Source organism: Hylobates moloch, unplaced genomic scaffold, assembly GCF_009828535.3.
Source record: "Hylobates moloch isolate HMO894 unplaced genomic scaffold, HMol_V3 SCAFFOLD_3, whole genome shotgun sequence".
In the NCBI taxonomy this organism is placed as follows: domain Eukaryota; kingdom Metazoa; phylum Chordata; class Mammalia; order Primates; family Hylobatidae; genus Hylobates; species Hylobates moloch.
Window position 1 is genome coordinate 15,403,255 of NW_026652278.1, and position 24,188 is coordinate 15,427,442.

General features: G+C 37.2%; 1 protein-coding gene across 1 annotated transcript in view; it reads right to left on the reverse strand.

Annotated features, from left to right (window-relative positions):
* The window catches only part of LOC116483022 (protein CASC2), a 162,579-nt gene that overhangs the window by 125,420 nt on the left and 12,971 nt on the right, over window positions 1-24,188 (reverse strand). The window lies entirely within an intron of this gene.

A 24,188-nucleotide genomic window follows, 5' to 3' on the forward strand; every position in this document is an offset into this window, starting at 1 on the left:
GAGTATCATTTATTCCCTGTGTTTTTTCTTAATTCAGTTAGAAATGGTTATGTGATAGAAAACAGAAACTTTTTGTTTTGATTTTATTTTTAAAATGAATATTTGACCCAAAAGATATGTCAAAAGCAAACAGTTTTAAAGTACTTAATACTTTTAAACTTAACATTACTTTCTGCTTGGCAGGTTCACTGACACTTTGATGATTTGATGCATAATACAGAAGGTTTTAGTAGGATACAAGGATCTTATTTTATGTAAGACCTAAATAAAATATTCTGCTCATGACAAAAATTGTGATTCAATCAAAAGACAACTGATCCTACCCACTCTGGTCTTATGTTTCCCCATTTGTAAAAGGAGTGGGTCCAATGAGAGGGTCTTCAAGCCTCCCTTCTAACTCTAAAAATTTATAATTCTGAGATCCTGCATTTCCCAAAGATATAAAATGCTTTATCTTAGTGTTGATCAGATAACTAAAGAAGCAAACAGGGCCGAGTGCGGTGCCTCAGGCCAGACGTGGTGGCTCACGCCTGTAATCTCAGCACTTTGAGAGGCCGAGGCAGGCAGATCACTTGAGGCTGGGAGTTCAAGACCAGGCTGACCAGCATGGAGAAACCCTGTCTCTACTAAAAAAACAAAATTAGCTGGACGTGGTGGCGCACGCCTGTAATCCCAGCTACTTGGGAGGCTGAGGCAGAAGAATTGCTTGAACCCAGGAGGCAGAGTTTGCAGTGAGCCCAGATGGCGCCATTGCACTCCCGCCTGGGCAACAAGAGTGAAACTCCGCCAAAAAAAAAAAAAAAAAAAAAAAGAAGAAGAAAACACAAGTTAAAATATTGGAAAAATTACATACTTCTGAGTTTATTAACCAAACACACTAAATATTTGTGTATTCACAATTTCCCTATTTTAAAGTTATCTAAAAGTCCAACATCCAGCCTGGTTAAGTGTCATTTTTTATATTTGTAATTAAAAATAAAACAACTACTTAATGTTATCATGTACCAAAATTGCATGTCAGGAACAAAACATTAGTGAGTTGAATTGTAGCCATCGTATGTGTCATATTTCAGTGCTTGATTCTAGTCTGAGACAGAGACATATATGGCTCCATATTGCTTTCAAATTTTTTTAAAATTGCACATATGTCTTTTTCTGATTTGATGTAAGGCTTTAATGTTGATATGCTATTTTATAGGCTCCTTAAACTAAAAAAAAAAAAAAGAAACTAGTCTAGATAAAAAACAAACTATATGTCTAAGAAACTTACCCTGAACAAAGGCTGAAAGGGAGAAAAATCTTCATTATTTTAGCTGAAAAATGGCAGATTAGTTCATTGAGTTTTAACCGAGACTGAAACCCAGCATAAGTTTGGGGTGGGATAAGGTAGGTAGGTACGGGTGTTGGGGGGCCCCTTATGGCCCAGCTGAGGTCTCAAACTTTTTTACTTTTGAGATTATTTCTAAAAGAGATTAAATATTCTGTTATTCTATTTATTTTGTGCTATAAGCAATAATTTATAAAATATCATTTGAAATACACTAACATTTAGGAAATCTGATTTTGCAATTTGTTCATTTCTTTATGTATTCAGAAGCCTTGAGAAATGTAGCGGACTTGGTAACTTGATTGTGGCTTCATTATTGGTTTCTAGAGCTGCTTATTGGTTATTGACAGAATCTAAGCTCCATGAAAATGGGATATTTGTCTATTTCATTCATTGCTGTGTCCCCAGTCCCCAGAACAGTCCCTGGCACACAGCGGGCACTCAAACAAAATTTGGTTAATAAATAAAGGAAATTAGTATATTTGTGATTTCTGTTTGCAAAATGTCCATTCTCGAGTAAGAGAGAGGACTTTGGGGAAGGCTGCAGGAATTAATTGATAATGTAATATTTCAATCTTTCTATGGGATAGCCCTCAAATTGTGTTCTGATCCATTCTTTAAAACAAGAAAAAGTGAATAAGCAAATACCCAATAAAAGCAGGCAGCAGTAATAGATAATACAAACAAGGATGCAATTTTTAGTTACTTCTCAAACTCTCTCTCTCTCTCTCTCTCACTTCAGGCTGTTTATATTGGTCAGAAGAGAATTGGATGGATGGATGGATGGATGGATGGATGGATGGACGGATGGACAAATAGGTAAGATTGGGAAAGGCTGATTGCTTTATCTCCCCTTTAGAAACTTAATAATTATAGCAATAATAGCTAACACAGGGCATACATGGTGCTTATCTTGTGTCAGGCTCTGTTCTAAGGGCTTTATATATACGATATATATCAATGGAAGTAATTCTCACAATTACCCTGAGAGATATGCCTTATTTCTGACTCCATTTTGCAGATGAGGAAATTGAGGTGCAGAGATATTAAGTGACTTGCCCAAGATCACACATTTAGTCAGTGGTGGAGTCAAAAGTTAAATCACAGTGGGGTCTCTGGAGTCCACACTCGTAACCACTTTGGTATACTGCCTCTAAGACTCAGTAAAGAAACATCTCTAGCTCCCTTTAACCCACTGTTCCCAAAATTATTTGACCACAATGTACCAATCAATATCTCTAGAACATAATCTGGCAAACACAGAAGCATGATATTTGTTTGGTTCCTTACAAGTCAAAATGTTTGACCTTGCAAATAGGGAAATGAGTTATAATCAGAAATGTTCTCCTAATTTTAGGAAAGAGTTAGCATGAATTGAGTTTGAATTCTCAGCTTCCACATGCCATACAACTCACCTATGAAACAAGAGAAGGAAGCAAGATATTATTTGCCATTTCTTAAAAATGAAACAACTTCTTTGACTGATATTCGTGAGTTGCAAACCAAACAAAACTATGTAAAAAAGTGCGTAGCTGGCAAAACGGCATGACAAATGATATCACGAAGTTCACGAGGAAAGAAAGCTAAGAAATGTTCCATTCTCCAAAGCAATTGAAACCTAGGTTTTACCATTCACTCATGAACCATTCCAGCTGAGAGGTTCTTCTCACAGCCACCAGCAGACCCTGAGTGAACCCTGGTGCAAAATCTAACATAGAACACTGCTGTGTTGTGCATACCTGCATAGACCCTCAGGAAAGGGAAGTAGGTTTGGCTAGGTAAGGATATATTTTTTAGGGAATAGGAAAGACAAGCTTGCCCCTCTCAAAGACACACAATCCAGGTCTGCCATACAGAAGAGGGAGCTTCGAGCATCTTTATTTTAGCTGCTCTGTGAATTCCTGCTCCCATCCACCAATATCAAGTTTAAGGTGGGGAAGGGTGTCAGGTGGGAATGACAGAAGGGCAAGACCCACAGGTAGAAAAAGAAGCTGCCAAGTCACTCCATTCTCACCCCCTGTCACCTGGGGTGGACATCAATGGCAGCTTTGTCTTAAACAAAAGCGTTGGTCAAGCAAAGGCCTTTTGCAATACGCCGACAGCTTTGGTTTAGTTTTACCACTAATCAGTGCTGAATGGAACATGGATTCAATACACTCTCAAAAGAAAAGGGCTTGGTAAGCTGAGGCTTTCTGGGTTTTCTTTGGAACTTTTTTATTAAAATTCTGATTATTGCTGGGTCTACAAATCAGATAGTAAAAGAATCCAGAATATACGGCCATGCTTTATAATGCATAGCATATGAACTAACTTGCAAACCATGCTCTTTTAAATAATGAGTAGAGGAAAACTGGCTTTTAATTATTTTACTGCTAAGCTCTAAAGTTTATTTTACTAAATATAACTTTTAATGTTATTAATTAACATAACTTTTGAACAAAGGAACTATCCTATGTTGATGACTGTAAAGAATCACACGCATATCCATTCTCATAGTCTTCCAAAGTTAAAGGTACAGTATGAGATACATCATTCAAATACATAATAGAATCCTTGAGTGGTTCAATGGATGGCTTGAATTAATAAAAACATAGGGAAATTATTCTTTAAAACCATGAATTCACAACTACAAAGCCTATTTTTGCTTTGCTATTATTAATACAATAAGAGGTTTGACTTTGACCCTGAAATCATAAACGTGGAAAACATTAACAGTATTATATTGACATGTCTGAGCCTCTCTTTTTCTGTATTAAACTGAGGCTTCTGATAAGTTTGAAGGAGTCCCTATGGCACCAAATAAAACTAAACAATTTATACAGCCTAAGATCAAGGAGGTCTAGTGAACCAAAAGATCCCAGCTCCTCGATAAAAGGAAGTCTATTTGAAACCACTGGCAATTATTAACGTTTTAAAACTATAATTTAAGAAATCATTCTTGTTAAAAATAAATATTAACCTTTTGGAAAATCTAACCTTTCTAATAATCTATATAACAGGCTTTTCAAAAACATTTCAGATTCACGTTGATAAAAATGTGTTCATATTATTAACCTAGCCTTTTTCCCTCAACCATGATACATTTAAACTAAGAATGAATTAGAAGGCTGCAACTGTCTTTAATGTAATAGCATATCTATTATAATAAATTGTCTTTTGGAATGTTATGGTTTTTCTCCAGAAATATTTAATTTTTTGAGACGGAGTCTCGCTCTGTCGCCCAGGCTGGAGTGCAGGGGCACGATCTCGGCTCACTGCAAGCTCTGCCTCCCGGGTTCACGCCATTCTCCTGCCTCAGCCTCCCAAGGAGCTGGGACTACAGGCGCCCACCACCGCGCCTGGCTAATTTTTTGTATTTTTAGTAGAGACGGGGTTTCACCGTGTTAGCCAAGATGGTCTTGATCTCCTGCCCTCGTGATCCACCTGCCTCGGCCTCCCAAAGTGCTGGGATTACACGCGTGAGCCACCGCGCCCGGCCTCAGAAGTATTTAATTCTTAAGATTGGGTTTTGGTAACAAAATAAGATGGGATTTTTGTCTTCCAGATCATCACTTAATCTCCTCTGGGGTAACAGAGCAACAGTTTGTTATAACCCGTGAGTTCTGCAGGGTTAACTCTGTACATCCCTACCGGGGAAACTGCTGCTGTGGTGTCACAGATTACAGTGGAAGACACATGCTGCCTTTCTCTTGCATTCAATGTAAATAGACCAGTAGCCATGAGCCATGCTTGAGATGGAACATACTCCAGATATAAGCATATAACAAAGTGGAGTAGCTAGGAAGAAATTGTCACTGGTTGTGATACTTCAAATCTGTATTCAAGACTAGCTTACCCCAAGTGGGATAACAGGCCTTTTGCAGCCTGGAAAGAATGCGCCTGAATCTGAGTGCCTATAAATATTGCTGACTACAGCTTGGTGGTTCTTTGGACGTCATGTTTTCTTTGACTTTCTATTGAAATTACCACTTTGGTAAAGCTTGCAGGATAAACCTTATTTCCAAAAATAGTTTTTGTCAGAGAAATAAAGCAAAAAAAAAAAAAAAAATTGCGAATCTTAAGAGGTCATTCCTTTTAATCCTGGTTAAGTATAAGCAATTTAGAATATTTAAATGTAGTGATATTTACAAATTATTAGAATGGGCATTAATCCTGTTTAATCTTTAGCGACATTACGGAGGCAGTGCTCCATTAAGAGAAGGAAAGTACTGAGACCATTTTTTAGCTGAACATGTCAGTCAATGAAGGTGAGCTGTCTCCTCAAAACAACAAAATGCAGTTTACGCTGATCTTCAGACTCTCAAAAATGATGTTTTCATTTCAAATATACATATGGTTACAATAATCAATGTGTTCTATTAATTTGCTTGACAACTATTAATGTACCCCATGTTACCAGGATAATCTGAGTCCTTTTGAAACTTCCTAAATGGAAGTATTTTTGAATATCATGAGCTGTAGTTGATGCCAATTTTTGGTCCTATAGAATAGCTTAGTATTCCCAAAAGACTATTTCTCAATTTGTTTTTGGTTTAAACAATTGGTGTTTAATTTAACTAAGGAAAACCTTAAACTTAAGATTCAGTTGTGGCAACATGGAATGAAATGGGATTTTTGTCTTCCAGATAAATAGCCATTAAGTTCAGCTCACAAATCTCTTTAGTCTGTATATAAGTATAGTAAATGTTAATAATTATTTTGGTCTCATTAATTAAACACTTTCAAATATTTAAACTTTGTTTATAAATTTAATATATTCTATATTTTTAAGTACTTCAATTATCTAAATTATAGAAACTACAGCAGATACTTAAGAAGCTGTTTTATATCTTGTACATTAAACTTAAAGACATTGAAGTTCTCTTAAATGGTCCAATATTGTATATGAGCTTAGTAAAATTTCAATTTAAAATCTCAGGTCTAAATAAAGTGATAAACCATCCCTAAATGAGGAGATATCTGGTATACAGAGCTTTCTATTTTAAAATGAAGACAATTCTGAGCAAATCAGGACAAATTGGTCACCCTAAGTCAAAATCCCACAACTACAGATTTTCAACTGAAGTCGTAAGACTGTCATTCCAAAAAGACAAATTTGTAAAATAAGAAATATGAACAGCTTTCTTCTTAACCCCAAAATATTATTACTTCCATTTTAATTTTTGCAATCCTTCCTACACTTAATTCTAAATCTCCCCAGAGCTAAAAGATTCTTACCCACTAAAGGAAACCTGTTACCATGCCATGTAATTTAGGTCACATGTGCATAGAGATTTTCACCCACATAGGGACTAGACTTGTTAAAGACCTTGATGAGTTTCACTCAACTTTGTTTCATGGTTGAAATGTCATGGACTTCAAACTACGAAGGTGAGCTCAACATCACTAATCATTAGGGAAATGCGAGTCAAAACCACAATGATATACCACTTCACACCAATTAAAAGGGCTACTATTAAAAAAAACAGAAAATGTTGGCAAGAATGTAGAGAAATTGGAACCCTATGCACTGTTGGTGGGAATGCAAAATAGTGCAGCTGCTATGGAAAATAGTATAGCAGTCCCTCAGAAAATATAATTACCATATGATCCAGCAATTCCACTTCTGGGAATATACCCAAAAGAATGGAATTAGCCGGGTGTAGTGTCACATGCCTGAAGTCCTAGCTACTCAGGAGGCTGAGGGAGAAGGATCCCTTGAGCCCAAGAGTTTCAGGCTGCGACGTGCTAGGATTGCACCCCTGCACTCCAGGCTGGGAAACAGGGAGAGACTCTGTCTCTGAAAAAAAAAAAAAAAAGAAGAGGAAAGCCGAATCTCCAAGAGACATTTGTACAGCCATGTTCATAGCAACATTGTTCACACTAGCCAAAAGGTAGAAGCAATTTATGTGTCCATTGATGGATGAATGGATAAGCAAAATGTAGGATATACATTCAATGGCCTTAAAAAGGAAGGAAATTCTGATACATACTACAACATAGGTGAACTTTGAGACATTATGCTAAGTGAAACGTCATTCACAAAAAAGACAAATACTGCATGATTCCACTAATGTGAAGTACCTAGAGGAGTCAAATTCATAGAGACAGAAAGCAAAATGGTGGTTGCCACGGGCTGGGGATGCAGGGGAATGTGGAGTTTTTTTTTAATGGGTACAGAGTTTTAGAGTTGTAAGATGAAGAGTTCTGGAGAATGGTTGTACAACAGTGTGAGTGTACTTAACACTACTGAACACTACACTTGAAAATGGTTAATATGGGCTGGGTGCAATGGCTCATGCCTGTAATTCCAGCACTTTGGGAGGCCAAGGCAGGGAGATCACCTGAGGTCAGGAGTTCAAGACCAGCCTGATCAACATGGTGAAACACATCTCTACTACAAATACAAAAATTAGCCAGGTTTGGTGGCATGCGCCTGTAGTCCCAGGTACTCGGGCAGGTGAAGCAGGAGAAGTGCTTGAGCCTGGGGGGTGGAAGTTGCAGTGAACCAAGATGGTGCCAATGCACTCCAGCCTGGGTGATAAAGCCAGACCCTATCTCAAAAAAAAAAAAAAAAAAAAAAGCTTAATATGGTAAAACTTATGTGGCATGTAGTTTATCATAATTACAGTAATTTAAAAAATCAAAAAGTTTGGTAACAACAAGTATTGATGAGGATATGTAGAAATGAGAACTCTCTCATACATTGCTAGTGGGAAGGTAAAATGGTGCAGCCACTTTGAAAAATAGTTCAGTCATTCCTTAAATGATTAGATGTAGAGTCATCATATGACCTAGCAATTCCACTACTAGGTATATACCCAAAAGAAATGAACACATGTTCATGTAGAAACTTACATATGAATGTTTATAACAGTATTATTCAGAATATTCAAAAGGTGGAAACAACCCAAATGCTTGTCAATAGGCAAATGGATAAACAAAATGTGGCATACAATGGAATATTATTTGGCTCTAAAAACTCATGAACAAACTTCTGGTTTCCGGTTCTAACTGGAACCTGATTCCCAGGTTCTAACAGTGGAGATAGAGAAAAAACCCCCTCATGCTTCTGGCAGGCGGAGGAGAAAAGGAATTATTTTGGAGTATGCAGAGCACTCTATTCTTCTTAATAAGACCTGCCCTGAAAAGAAACTATTTTACCAGAGCCTAACCAACCTAGGTGTAGAGAAATGCCCAACTCCAGCCCCCTCTACGGCGGGGGAAGTTTGGCAAGGTTACTGGGAAGCATTTGTGAGGTTCACAGCCCAGGGATCCAGGCTCACTAAAAGACCAATGCTGAATCATACATGGTACTATAGAATGCTTTCTCTCCCCTCTACACCATATTATCACATTACTAAAGGCCTATTTACAGCAGTTCCTTGTACCCAGTACATTGTCTCTAGCTTTCAAAAATTGCAATGCATACTAAAAGGCAAAAACAAACAAACAAACAAACAAACAAAACCCCATAGTTTGAAGAGAAAAAGCAAACATCAAAACCAGACTCAAATATGGCAAGAATGTCAGAATTATCAGCCTGGAAATTTAAGACAATTATGATTAATATACTAAGGGCTCTAATGGAAAAAGTAGACAACACACAATATGTGGATAACATAGAGAGACGGAAGTTCTAGGAAAGAATAAAAAAGAAATGATACAGAGCAAAACACTGTGACAGAAGTGAAGAATGCTTGTGATGGGCTCACTAGTAGACCGGACATGGCTCAGCAGAGTCTCTGAGCTTGAGGATGTGTCAACAGAAACTTTCAAAATTGAAGAGCAAAGGCAAAGACTGAAAAAAATGGAATAGAATATCAAAGGATGGTAGGACAACTATCAATGTAACATGTGCATGATGTGCATGATGTGCATGACAGGAATAGCAGAAGGAGAAGAAAGGAAGGAACGGAAGAAATATTTGAGGCAATAATGACTGTGAATTTCCTTGAATTAATGTTGGACACCAAACTACAGATCCAGGGAGTTCCACGTACACCAGGCAGAATACATGCCAAAAAGAATACACCTAGGCATATCATATTGAAACTGCAGAAAACCAAAGATAAATAAATCTTAAAAGGAGCCAGAAGAAAAATGAAGTATTGATATGTGCTACAACATAGATGAACCTTGAAAACGCACTTAGTGAAATTAGTTACAAAAGATCACATATTATATGACTTCATTCATTTGAAGGTCCAGAGCAGGAAAGTTTATAGAGACAGAAAGTAGATTAGTGGTGACTTAGGGCCAGGGGGAGAAGGATGCAGTGATAGGGGACTGGTAGCTATAGGGTATGGGATTTCTTTTTGGGGTGAAAATGTTCTAAAACTGACTGTAGTGATGGTAGCATATATCTGTGAATATACTAACAACCACTAAGTTGTATATTTCAAATGGATGAATTGTATGGTAAGAGAACTATATATCAAAAAGACTATTAAGTTTTTTAATGTGAAAGTAGTTGGTCTCAGAGTTCACACTGCCTAGTTCTTTGTCTACTCATAGAGACCTGTAACTCTTACCCAGTTTGAACCCTTGCTTGAATTTTGCGTTTCTCTGACTTTTAGGATGTGTCGAATTCTAAAGACCTTTGGCTCTGATGAAGGCCTTAGATTTGCAAATGTATTTTCTATCTGACCTGATGAAATCTTGCATTCTTTTATAGTCTTAGGACCATCCAGCCCTTAGGGATATTTAAAATGATATCCAAAGAATTCTGGAGACCTCTTCTAGCTTGTCATCACCATACACAAGACCTTTCTACTGCCAATTGTGATATTGGTGGGACTATGATTATTTCTAGCATGTTTTTCTATGGCTGAATAATTTATAAATAATAAAAAGTCTCTGAATCACCAATTTGCCAAATTTATAAAATTTACTAAAGTTACTTGAAATTTGATGATTTTGCCTAGCATAAAGTTTATGTAAATTAATCACGGGGATGGTGATTTATCAGAGATGTTTTTTATAGCTTAACAGGAGAGTTAAATTTGTCAAACTATTCAGTCTTATGAATAACATTTAATATTCAGAAAAGGAACCAAAATTTTCAGCAATTCATAATAGATCAGTACATAGATAGAGGTAACTGCAGGATTTATGACTTTTAATTTACATAGGAATTTTGTAGTTCATACTGTTATGAACTGAACTGTGTCTCCTCCAAATTTGTATGTTGATGCTCCAATCCCCAAGGTGACTGTATTTGAAGACAGGACCTTTAAGAAGGTAATTAAGGTTAAATAAGCTCAAAAGGATGGGGGGGCTCTAATTTGCTAGAACTGGAGTCCTTACAAGATGTTGAAGACACATCAGAAATGCTCACACAGAGAGGAACGACCATGTAAGGAGACAGAGAAAGCAGACCATTCACAAGGCTGCATGGGAGGTGTCACCAGGAATCAACCCTGCTGGCACCTTGAACTTGGACTTCCAGCCTCCAGGAACTATAAGAAAATAAATTGTTGTTTGAGCCACCTAGTCTGTAGTATTCTCTTACGGCATCCTAAGCAGACTAATACACTACTAATTTTTCAAAATGATATTGATGCCATTTTCTATTTCAACAGACAAAGGGTCTGTTGAAAATGCTAAAGAAGCATTTTTTAAGATTATTTCACCAATTTCCCAAGTGGTATAGCAACTTCAACTTATTGTTTTTAATAAGTTAGAGGCCAGAATTTAATTTGCAATATGGTAGCTCCTGTATTTTTCTAGTTATTTTACATTTGTGTCTTTATTCATCTTATTGCATTCCTCAGGGATTTGCAACAATTTTACTCTTTCTTGCATAATTCTTTATGGCTAATGTATTTCAGATTTGAAGTTCTATTTACAGTAGGTATGGTAATCCCTTCTCAGAATCTTCACTTCACTGCTGCATGTAAAACATGCTATCAAGAAGACATAGCCCCTGTTAGAAAGCAAGATTTCAGCAAATTGTGTGGTTGAACTGTTCAATAGTTTATCAAAGTGTTGGTTTTAGTTCAGCTTTAGTTTTGCTGTATTCTTTTCACTCTAGTTATTGGTAGTGGACTTGTCAGTTCAGTAAAATGTTAAGTTCATGTGCATTTAATATTTGAGACATTGGGCACTTCTCAAATGTTTAAAATGTGTACAAATGTTCATATTGAATTGGGTTGATTAATTGGTAAATTAAGAAAAGTGCAGAAGGCTGGACTAAAAATATGTTGGAAAAAAACCCATCCCATTGTTTATAAATCATAAGACATTCAATAATACAATTACATTTGTAGTTGAAAATATTTACTTTAAAATTTTTGATTTCCCAAAGTCAGAGTATGATAAAACCAGTGATAGTCTAGCTTGGCTAACCACTGGGCTGCAGAAAACTAAAGCTCAATGAAAGCTTCGCGAAAAGAGTCCCTATGAGTGTTGCAACTATCTCATGCATCATGGTTACTGATTATATTAGACAACATTCCTGGAAGCAATGTGATTTTCAGCAAATTACTCATTCAACAAATGGATTTTCCAGCAAGCTGATTTTCTGCTCTCCCTTTTTGAATATATGTGTGCCACAAATATGCATCCATACAGAAGTTTAAGCAGTAAGGTAAATGCATTCAGGAACTGAGTTTTTTACAATGTGTTATTTCCATAGTTGAAACAGAGGAAACAACCTCTTTATCAACTAAGATGATACATTTGCCGTCTGAAGAGACAACTATCAAGTTTGCAAAGTTTTTAAGCTTAACTGAGGTTACTAGTGACAAATTTAATCTCATTGGAAGCCTTTTTGGTGTTCTATCCTAACTAGAAAGATGGCTTTATTCAGCTGGACATTTTAAAGCACTTAGGAAAACAGCTACTTGACATTTAACATTTTTCCCTCTTGAAAACAAATTTATCTTTATAAGAGTTTGAAATGATAAATATACTGAATGTAAATGAATACTTCACATGGTTATCCACCCTGCTCCATTAATGTGTAATAAATAGATGTTTTAAATATTTGCTCCTAAAGGTCTCTTCTTGAACTTAAGCATAAGTTATCTAAACAGTTGAACAAAGATTTATAGTTATGAAGAGGCCTATATGTCAAGGAAAGTTTTATGATATGTTCTATAATAAATTAGCAATAAATGGATACAGGTGACTGTGGAATTTATGACCTTTAATGCTTTAATACTGCACTAAAGAAAAACTAATTATTAAGGTCCTAAAGGGTAATAAAAGAATACCATATACAAATTGTCAAATTAAGCCATTAGTGCTAGGTATTTGAGGTAGGTGCTTTTTATTGTGGCTCAGCTGGAGAGGTAGATGCAAATAAATGCAAGAAAACTCAATGCTATCCAGTAGTAGAAAAGAAACAACAGTCAGGCTTTCCAGCTGAAACTAAAGGATTCCTTCTCCATTTTTTTTCCTGCTGCTTAAAAATAATCATTCAGCACTTTACTGAAGTGCTATTTTTACTGCAAAAAAAGAATAATTTTATTAGATTTTCACTTGGCATTTGAGTATTTTCTCCCAAGTGCCCATGAAGATGCTTGAACACAAGAGGTCTCAGCAAAAGTTATCTGACAAAAAAATCAAATTTAAGTTACTTGCAGGTTTTAGAACTGTCCTTTCCGTAAGAAATTGCAATTAAAGCACTAGTTGTAGTGAGGCATCTCCACTTTCATCTTTAGTTTTTCATAAGAAAAAAAAAAGAACTCACCCGTTTATTCCTAATTTGAACCTCACCAGGAGGTAGATGAGTTTATTTCCTAGAGGGAAGAGGCTATTGTGAAAGTCAGCCTCTAAAGTGATCTTCCAGTTTCCAGTCTTTCACCCTTCTAATCCATTCTCCACACTAACTCCAGAATGGTCTTTATTGTCTTTATTTTTAGGGGAAAAATGTGATTATATCGCATCCCTACTTAAAATCTTTTGATGGCCTCCAACTGCTTAGTCCAACTCCTTGACAAGGCGTTTGTTGCCCTTTGTGATCCAGCCCCCACCTATCTCTCCAGCCACATTCCCTCCCGTAACCCTCTGTTCTGATGCAGGAGACCACTGGCCATGCTTGCAGGGCACGCTCCTGACTCTTGGTGTTTATAGCCTTTGTTTCTGCTGCTTAAACGCCCTTTCTCCTGATTCTCCCTTTTCTTCCAAGGAACAGCTCAGTTGTCACTTTACGTGTAAAAATTGTCCTGTCGCAATCAGTTGCTTTCTCAATGCTTCTGTAGCACTGCTTCCCTTTCCTTGCATGTGGTTCATTGTGTAGGTCTCTGTCTTGTTACTCAACTGAAAATTGTGGATGGCAGGGATTTCATTTTCCATCTTTTCATTCCTAGCTTCTAAGTTTATAGAGACATAATAGTGCCCAATAAAGGTTTATTGGATGAAAAAGCTGGGGAAAGGGTATTAAAAGGGGGAAAGGTGATGGGAGATGGACTGTGAGCCTGAGAGATGGGTTGGCAAACCTTTCTTCCTCTTAGGTGGCCAGGCAGTCAGCATCATCACCAGAATCTTCAAATGTTAAAAGTGGCTCTCTGTGGCTCAAAGCCTGCCTTCCATCTCTCAGAAAATCCCATCCACCACCTTCTGAGTTTAAATGAATATGTTTACAATGACTCTATTCGAATAAAATAAATGATTTAAAACGTACAATGTAAAGAGGTACCTCAGCGAGTTTCTCTGTGGTGATGGAACAGCTCTGTATCAAACAGTGATGATGGCTACATGAATCTGTCCACCTTGTTCTCTCCCACCCACTACTAGTCGCATGCAAGAGACAGGAAGCTTTCCAACAGTTGGATATGCAACAAGCAGATCTTACCCATGGTGGTTTAAAGAGGATAATTGTATCGAGTGAAAGGTTAGACTAGCTCAGTGATTTTTAAAACATATAGACTCTGCTAGTACAATACGAAGATTTCAGATGTCTGCTGCAAAATGAGAAAAGAGGACAACAGAGTAAACTAGTCATTTTAAAGTTGATCTATCAATTTTAAGAAAAGATCAATCTTTTATCCTGAAATTATGTCCTCTGAATTTTGTTTGTGCATGTTGAACTTCATTTATAAATCCTATTTTTGTTTTGCACTGCATTTTTATGAAATGATGATAGTAAATGATTGTCTAAATTTACTCAGCAACATTTAAAACTGGCAATTCTAAGACCCCTCCCCATTTTTTCTTATAATTAATTCCACCAATTTCTGAAATCCAAAATCCATATTAAAGCATATTAACTATGCTTTAAAAATTCTAATAATTTTTCATTCACTTAGTCATCTATCCAGGGCCTATTACTTGCAAAGCACAGTCCTCAGCAGTATGGGATTCTGCCTTCTAATAATAGAAGATAAGACAGGTGCAGAAATATGAAGCAAAGTAGAAAGTGAAAAGTGCCGTGTGAAGTTTGGAAAATGAGCTGGAAATTTATTCAGATACCTGCAAACATGGGTAAAGCTGGAAATGGTGAGGACCAAGATGTCAAGTGGCATGGGAGTCACTGGCTAGACCTTTCTATAGAAAAGAAGCCTCATATCAAAACTGACAAGAATGGAGGCTGGGAAAAGGCAATGATTATTAAGCTTGAAATAAACATGCACTATACTCAAGCAACTGTAAAGGGACACAGCCAGGAACCAGAACACATGTCTCAGGGGAGTCTGCAGAGGACGAAGGAAATAAAGTCATTTATCTTTGAGCAGTTTAGCAATCAAACTTTTTACCATGCTGAATATGAAAAACTACTGAGTCTGACCAAATAATTATTTGATAATACATTTTTTAAAGCTGAATCCTTAGTCAATACCCTAAAAAAAGCAGTACACCTCATTGTATGGATTACATAAATGATGAGCAACAGGAAAAAGTTAAGAAAGGGAAAGAAGGACAATGTGAAATAAAAGACAATCACAGAAGTGACCATTGCAAATAGGGGGAAGGCAGAGAAGGGATGGTGATGGGAGACTCAGAAATATATAAATAATATATATTTATTATACTTTAAGTTCTAGGATACATGTGCACAACATGCAGGTTACATATGTATACATGTGCCATGTTGGTGTGCTGCACCCATTAACTCGTCATTTACATTAGGTATATCTCCTAATGCTATCCCTGCCCCCTCCCCCCACCCCACAACAGGCCCCGGTGTGTGATGTTCCCCTTCCTGTGTCCATGTGTTCTCATTGTTCAATTCCCACCTATGAGTGAGAACATGCGGTGTTTGTTTTTTTGTCCCTGCGATATTTTGCCGAGAATGATGATTTCCAGGTTCATCCATGTCCCTACAAAGGACATGAACTCATCATTTTTTATGGCTGCATAGTATTCCATGGTGTATATGTGCCACATTTTCTTAATCCAGTCTATCATTGTTGGACATTTGGGCTGGTTCCAAGTCTTTGCTATTGTGAGTAGTGCCGCAGTAAACATATGTGTGCATGTGTCTTTAAAGCAGCATGATTTATATTCCTTTGGGTATAGACCCAGTAATGGGATGGCTGGGTCAAATGGTATTTCTAGTTCTAGATCCTTGAAGAATCGCCACACTGTCTTCCACAATGGTTGAACTAGTTTACAGTCCCACCAACAGTGTAAAAGTGTTCCTATTTCTCCACATCCTCTCCAGCACCTGTTGTTTCCTGACCTTTTAATGATCACCATTCTAACTGGTGTGAGATGGTATCTCATTGTGATTTTGATTTGCATTTCTCTGATGGCCAGTGATGATGAGCATTTTTTCATGTGTCTGTTGGCTGCATAAATGTCTTCTTTTGAGAAGTGTCTGTTCATATCCTTTGCCCACTTGTTGATGGGGTTGCTTGTTGTTTCTTGTAAATTTGTTTGAGTTCTTTGTAGATTCTCGATATTAGCCCTTTGTCAGATGAGTAGATTGCAAAAATTTTCTCCCATTCTGTAGGCTGCCTGTTCACTCTGATGGTAGTTTCTTTTGCTGTGCAGAAGCTCTTTAGTTTAATTAGATCCCATTTGTCAATTTTGGCTTTTGTTGCCATTGCTTTTGGTGTTTTAGACATGAAGTCCTTGCCCATGCGTACGTCCTGAATGGTATTGCCTAGGTTTTCTTCTAGGGTTTTTATGGTTTTAGGTCTAAAATGTAAGTCTTTAATCCATCTTGAATTAAATTTTTGTATAAGGTGTAAGGAAGGGATCCAGTTTCAGCTTTCTACATATGGCTAGCCAGTTTTCCCAGCACCATTTGTTAAACAGGGAATCCTTTCCCCATTTCTTGTTTTTGTCTTTCTTCACAGAATTGGAAAAACTACTTTAAAGTTCATATGGCATCAAAAAAGAGCCTGCATTGCCAAGTCAATCCTAAGCCAAAAGAACAAAGCTGGAGGCATCACGCTACCTGACTTCAAACTATACTACAAGGCTACAGTAACCAAAACAGCATGGTACTGGTACCAAAACAGAGATATAGACCAATGGAACAGAACAGAGCCCTCAGAAATAATACCACACATCTACAACTATCTGACCTTTGTTTTCTCACTTTTTAAAGTCACTTAGATCTTCACTTATGAAACATATAAGTAACTGTGCATGTAAAAGCTCTAGAGTAGATGCTGTATTTGTTTCAGTGTCTGCATAAGTAAAATACCAATAACCAGACTCATAATTAATTATGCTAGGTGTTTCATGCAATATAGTTCCAGGAGTTTTAAAGCTTGATCTAATAGTTTCCCCCAGTTTCTAATGATTTTCTCTATTACATTAATAATATAACAGCAAAATATTGAAACTACATTTTAAGAGCTAGAAAAACATGAGCATTTTCTGTATCATATAGTATTATACATATTACTCCATAGCACATTTTTCTAACATGATTATTTATAGTGCCAAAGAACTAATAATTCAATCTCTAGTCCTTACTATTTTTGTTCCTAATGATGTCTATGTATATTTCAAATGTGGGTGCTATATTAGTTTATTAGTTATCCATTGCTGTATAACAAACTACTGCAGACTTAGCAGCTAAAACAACACACATCTACTACCTTAACACATCTGTGGTTCAGGGGTCTGTGCATAGCTTATCTGGATCCTCTGTTAAGAGTTTCACAAGGCTACAATCAAAGTATTGGCTAAGCTGCACTCTTAGCTGGAGATCCAACTGAGGAAAAATCTGCTTCCAAGCTCCTTCAGATTGTTAGCAAAATTCATCTCCTTGTGGTTGCAGGACTGAGGCCCTCAGGTTGTAGAGGCCACCCACTGTTCCCTACCACATGGACCTCTCCATGGGCAGCTCATAACAGGCCAGCTTATTTCTTCATGAGCAGCATGAGAGTGAGAGCTAGCAAGTTGGAGCCTTACATAATGTGATATTATCATGGGAGTGACAGCCCATCACCACTGCTGTGTCCTAATGGTTAGAAACAAGTCATAGGTCCTGCCCACACTCAAAGGGAGGGCGTTATACAAGGGAGTGGACACCAAAAAGCAGAGTTCATTGGGGGTCACTTTAGGGTCTGTGTGCCACAGGTGCTAAAGTAAACTTTTCATATTTGGGGTACCTTTTCACATGCCAAAAATAGACATAATTTCCTCTGAATATAGGAAGATAAAACTTAGACATAATTTTGGGCAAGCACAATGGCTTATGCCTATAATTTGAGCACTTTGGGAAGCTGAGGTGTGAGGATCACTTGAGGCCGGGAGTTTGAGACCAGCCTGGGCAACATAGTGAGACCTTGTCTCTACTAAAAACACAAAAATTAGCCAGCATGATGGTGTGTGTTTGTAGTCCTAGCTACTATGGAGGCTGAGGTGGGAGGATTGCTTGAGCCCAGGAGTTCAAGGTTAAAGTGAGTTGTGATGGCACCACTGCACTCCAGTCTAGGTGACAGGGTGAGACCCTATCTCCAAAAAAAAAAAAAGAAGACATAATTTAAGAGATGAAAGTGATTATGTGAAATAGCATTCTAAAGGGAGGGAAACATTTAAAATAGAGAGAAAAAAATTATAAGGTACTTTTTATCGACTCAGAATAAAATAAATTCCAGCTTATGTTTTAAAATTATTTAAATAATAATTAATGTGGAACTGAATAAATAAAATGAAAACTAATTAAATAATTTGTGAACTGAACCAACTTAGCTAGCTGCTTTCTTGAAATTTTAAGTGCTAGCAATATTGTTACACGCTAAAACAGGATTCAGAAATAAAGTTCAAAAAAAAGCAACAGACTGGAAGAAAATATTTGCCACATATTTAACAGAGACTTAATATCCAAAATACGTAAAAAGCGTCAATAAGTCACTAAAGAAAAAACAAACAAACCCAAAGAAAAATGTACAAAAAATGGAATAGGCAATTCAGGAAAAAACATAATTATTAAATAAACAAATAAACACACAATTGACCACATAATTAAGTAAATAAATATTAGAACAATAATGAAATATAAATGTCCACTCCCACAGTTGGAAAGATAAAACAAAAATGTTTATAATATCAGGAGCTTTCAAGGATGTGAGAAAATAGGCATGCTTATATATTTAATGAAAAGATAAGCTTTTTGGAAGGCAATTTAGTAAAACCTATAACACTTTAAAAAGGCTTACGATTTGACTCAGCAATTCCATTTCTGGGAAGCTCTCCCAGAAAAACACTGTCACTTTTTTAAAAGTAATATACAAGAATATTCCTTGTAGCACTTTTATAACAGTGAAACCCTGAAAATAAATGTAGTAAAATAAGAAACTGAAATATGATATAACCATGCTATGAAATTCTATGTAGCCAGTTTAAAAAAAAAAAAAGGTGATGTGTTTAAAAAGAGCTCATGGCATATTGAGTGAAAAACAGGCTGAAACACAACAGATAAATTATGATCTTATTTATGTAAACAATAGATGTACAGGTTTGTAAACATATGTGTGAAATCCATAGAAAAGACTGAAAGAATGCACATCCAACACTTGACCATCATTTGTTTGGCAAGACATAGGACGGAGTCAGAGAGACTGCCATGCTGTGTGTGTGTGACTTGATTTGTTTGGCTCATGTGCGCTGAGAATGCACAATGAGAATAGAAATAAATGCAGTGGTATCATCTTTGTCTTTGCCATTCTGAATAGAAAAAGCACTTGAATAATAAAAAAATTAACAAATATTTTTAAAAAATCAACCACCTAAATTACTTTGTGCCCTTCCTTTCAACTAACTAACTGAGCTAATTTTCTGGCTTATGATAAATGTAAAAAAGGTTCAAAATTAACAAGAAACTTCTCTCTCTCTCTATCTATCAATCATCAATCTAACAATTATCTAACCCTGCTATTTATACACCCTATTTGTTCTTGATAGTTTATACTAGTTCATTCTGGTCCTAAAATGTTTACCTTTTCCCTCTCAGAAGGTTTATTTTCCAAAATTCATGACATAACAAGAAATAGAAGATCTGTGTCAATATAGCTGAGGATTTTAGCATCATCTGGGAAACCTTTCCAGCCTACGTTCAGCTTCCCCATATAAAAGTTGCCAGTAGCTCTATTTTCTTAGCAAAACGATAACAAGCTGTAAAGGGTTCACCACACAATTCTGATTTATTTTGTCACAGTGAAGGACTTTCTAATGTTATCTTGTGTCACTTTTTGCTGATATGAGTGTTACAGTAGTCAGTGCATTTTATTATAATACAAGTTTTATGGAAAGCATCAAGTATCTTTTTTTTTAAAAAAAAAAAAAGGCTAATTATACTTCTTTTACATCAAAAAAGCAAACAAAAGAGCTTAAAAATTAAACCAAAATTTAAAGCATATGGTATGGGGTCTTTGCATTGGATTGGGTAAATGTATATATAAATTATACTTCGACCTGAAGGGTCTCCTTGCTCATTTTTATTTTATGATTACCTCAAGTCAATGTGGTGCTGTGTAAAAGCTCTCTTATGCTGTAGTCATTCCATGAACTCCATGAAATAAAACACATCTTTCTGGCTCAATGAAGTTCAGAAAGCTTGGGTCTTCACTCCTATAAATGTATCATATTGCATTTACTGGCTAATAAAGTCTCCAAGAACAAGATTGCCTTTCTTTTCACAACTTGATCCTTTACAAATTTACAAATGTAATGCTTTAACCTACTTGAACTCAACTCTGGCTTACTGAGGAAGATGGAACCAAGGGAGGGTGTCTGTTCCCAGTTAGCAGGGCTCCAGCAGCCAGACCAGGAGGGGCAGCCTCATGCCTGAGGGGTGTGGCTGGCCTCTGCTAGAGGTTTGTGTAGCCTGAGTTAATGAGGTTAATGAACCAAGGACAAAACAAGAAGACAAAAGGAGAAAGTGGGCACTGAGAAGGCACAAAACAGGGACCTGGTACCAGAAGGCTAGGTCATGAGGTAAGGGTGAGATCTGTTATCAGGCTGGAAGCCAATTCCCTGAAAACCAAACAGAGATAAGAGCTGAAGGACAGGTAACATTCTTTAGAACCTAGGTGTTCGTTCTTTCTTAGGCATTAAATGGTTAGAGGAAATTTCCCTGCAGAGCTTCTGTATTTAAACATTCTTAGCAATCCCACCTGAGGAGGTTGTGACAGTCAAGTGGCCTAGAGGTTCTGCAATAACAAGTTCTTGCTGATTCAAAGCCCACTCAGGGAAATTCATTTTAATTTATTTCCTTAAAGGATATAGTTTAGACATAGAAGCTCCAAAGGTGGTATAAATATGTAAGGAAAAACTACAACAACATTGTAGGCAGTAACTTGAATGTGACCTTGAATAAAAGAAGTTTTTTTAATCAAACAATAAAATGTTTTGTCTACACAACTCAGAGCATTCTGAACTAGGAAAAGCAAAATAAGTTTGTGTAGGAAGGAGAGGGTGGGTGGAGAAAAGAAAGACTAACGAAAAGAGAAGACTTAAGAGGTAGTGGGGAGGAGGGGTGAAGGGTCCCCTCTGAGCAGCAGGGCTGCATACTTCACTCACGAGGTAGAAGAATCTATTCCCATTACAGGCTCAAAGGTTTGAAAATTATCCTCATGCAAAGCTGGATATTTTCTGAATGTCCTGGATGTTTGACATTGAGTCTATTAACTTAGTCAAATGGATAAAGTTGTTTGCTAAATAATTCAGAGAATTGCTTTAGTTTCAGTGACAACCACAAAAATACCAAGCATACACGATCTAGGTAATTTCAAATCAAGGCATTTGTGCCTAGAGTAATTGCCTCGTTTTCCATTTTGCTCTGCTAGTTGATCTTCACTGGAAGCATAGAACAGATGGCTTTTTGAGTCTGAAATGTGTATACCCCTTTTGTATCGATGTTTTTACCAGGGGCAACACACCGACTACTAGTGGTTAAAGCCACCTCTACCTGCTTCTCTGCCTTCCCAAAGAAAACACAGACCATGATCCCCACCCCAGTGGTGATAGTAGAGTCTGTCACTGTTTCCCGAATTGTCTAAACCACTGAAAGCACTCAGTGACCACTGGCCACCTGTGCTCAGTTCCACCATCTTAAAACAATTTAGAATCTTATTGAAAGTGAATCATTTTAATCAAAATGGTGGTAGCTCTGGCTCTCCTTAGATGAATGTGGGAACCTCAGGAAATAACATCGTGTAAGGTCCCCACTTGCTAACATTTTTATCCAACTGAAAAATCAACTTACATGACCCTTTGTGGTAGCGCTAAAGAATAAGAGAAGGGCAGTCTGAAGGTGGCCTGTGGAGGTCAGGAAGGTTATAGAGAACATTCTCAGGAAAACAAATGCCCTCCACCTTTCTCCACTTCTATTCCATACCCTGTGATATAAGAGACGAATTTTTTTTTTAAATAAAAACATATATGAGGACAACCTCCACTATTTCCTGAGTTGCTGTCTTTGTTTTTACAGGTCAGGGGATTGAAACAACCATCCTCAACACATAGAACTGAAATGCCAGTTGTTCTGTTTCTGTAGTCTTATCTTTATTTCTGATGCAGTTGAGACACCACTATATACATACACACACACACACACACACACACACACACACAAATATGAAAATAAGAGAAAAACTTCGCAGTGAAAAATGTGTTTGCAGTGGTAATATGCTTGCCTGAACATTTTGGGAAATATTTGCTTATTCTTCACAACAAATATTTGACAGAGCAACTGTGCCTTAAATAGTAGCTAAAATTCTGTAGTGGAGACATTGTTACTGGAGGACCGGCAAACATTCAGTCCAGTTAAATGGAGTATTTGGGCCTCTACTCTGTGCTTAGCATTTCTAAGTGCTGGGAGATACAAAAGAAGCGTAAGAAGCACTTCCAGCTTTTCTCAATATTTTTGAAAAGAAGAGACAAAGAACTATGGAAGAGAGTATGTAATTAAGTACCAACATACTTCATGCCAAGGGCATGTTTTTGTTTTAAGCCCTTAACAAAAAAATAAATTGTATCAAAGTTCTGCTAAGAAAAAAGGTTAAGTTTTCCTTGGAGTAGCAGGTGTGGGGGGATATGAGAAGGGAAGACTTTAAAGTTAGATCGTACCAACACAGGTAATCAATGGGGCAGCAAATATCTCATCCAGATTATCCTTACACAGAGCTGAGTTTGAATCCTGACTCCTCCACTCATTCATTTTGTGATCTTGGACAATTTTTTAACTTCTTTGAGCTTCCAATTCCAAATAAAGGTAATAATGTAATTTATTTATCTCAAAGCCTCAGTGAAGTGGGGGTATAAATGTAAAAGAGCTTTATTTCTGTCCAATCACCACTTTTAGCACTGATTTGGGCAAATCTGCTGTTCTCATTTGAGAGCTAAAACTCTTATAATTTCTTGTCCCTGTGTTAAAACAGTACTGAGACCAGAAATAATTCTCTCTCCCTGTGTTCAACAATACTGAGACCAAGCAAAATAATGTGGCTGCTTGATCCAGAAAAGGGCTGTTCTGAAAGAGAGTACTATAAACCAGTTCTCGAAGGTGGGGTGTCAACTAAACAGTTTACAGATTAAGACTAGCAACTTCCTCAGAGGATTCACTTCAAGCCCCTAACCTTGCTTTAAACTGATCAAAGCTATTACGTCACACTGCCCAAGCTCATCCAGTTACTCCTGCCCCTGCCTTGCAATATCTACCTTAAAACAACCTACCAAGGTCCCAGCACCTTTTCCTCATTCCCCCACTTTGAGGTACCACTAAGACTCCACAGATCTAATAAACTTCTCTTCACTTGATCTACAGATTTTTCTGTTTTTTCTTTAAGAAGGTTTATGGTAGACACATCCCTTAATATCTTCAACAGGTTTCATAATATTCTGAGCACACTGGAATTAAAACACATACATATCTGTTCAGGCTTACAAAGTTCAATTTATATCCTCTCGAAAGCACTCGCCCAACCTTACTTCACCCCCGATGTGTGGCTCAAGGGACTTGGAATGGGGAGGCAGCTTGGTCTTCTCTTTAAATGCGAGTGAGACAGGAGGTGGAGGGGATATTTGGTTTGAGATGACCCTACTACCTTTGGAGACCTAACACTTCCAGGGAAAAAGGATCTTCTCAGGTAACTGGTTACTTACTTGTCAGCAGTGTGGAGGGCTGCTTTTTCATTTGCTGCTCTGGCTGGTTCCATATGTTCTTAGGTCATAGTGAGCATCATGCTGGCCTCTCCATCACTGATGGCTCACTCCCCTTTTTTTTTTTTTTTTTTTTTTTGAGATGAAATCTTGCCCTGTCACCCAGGCTGAAGTGCAGTGGCATGATCTCGGCTAACTGCAACCTTCCCCTCCCAGGATCAAGTGATTCTTCTGCTTCAGCCTCCTAAGTAGTTGGGATTACAGGCACCCACCGCCATGCCCAGCTAATTTTTGTATTTTTTTTTTTTAGTAGAGATGGGGTTTCACCATGTTGGCCAGGCTGATCTCAAACTCCTGACCTCAAGTGATC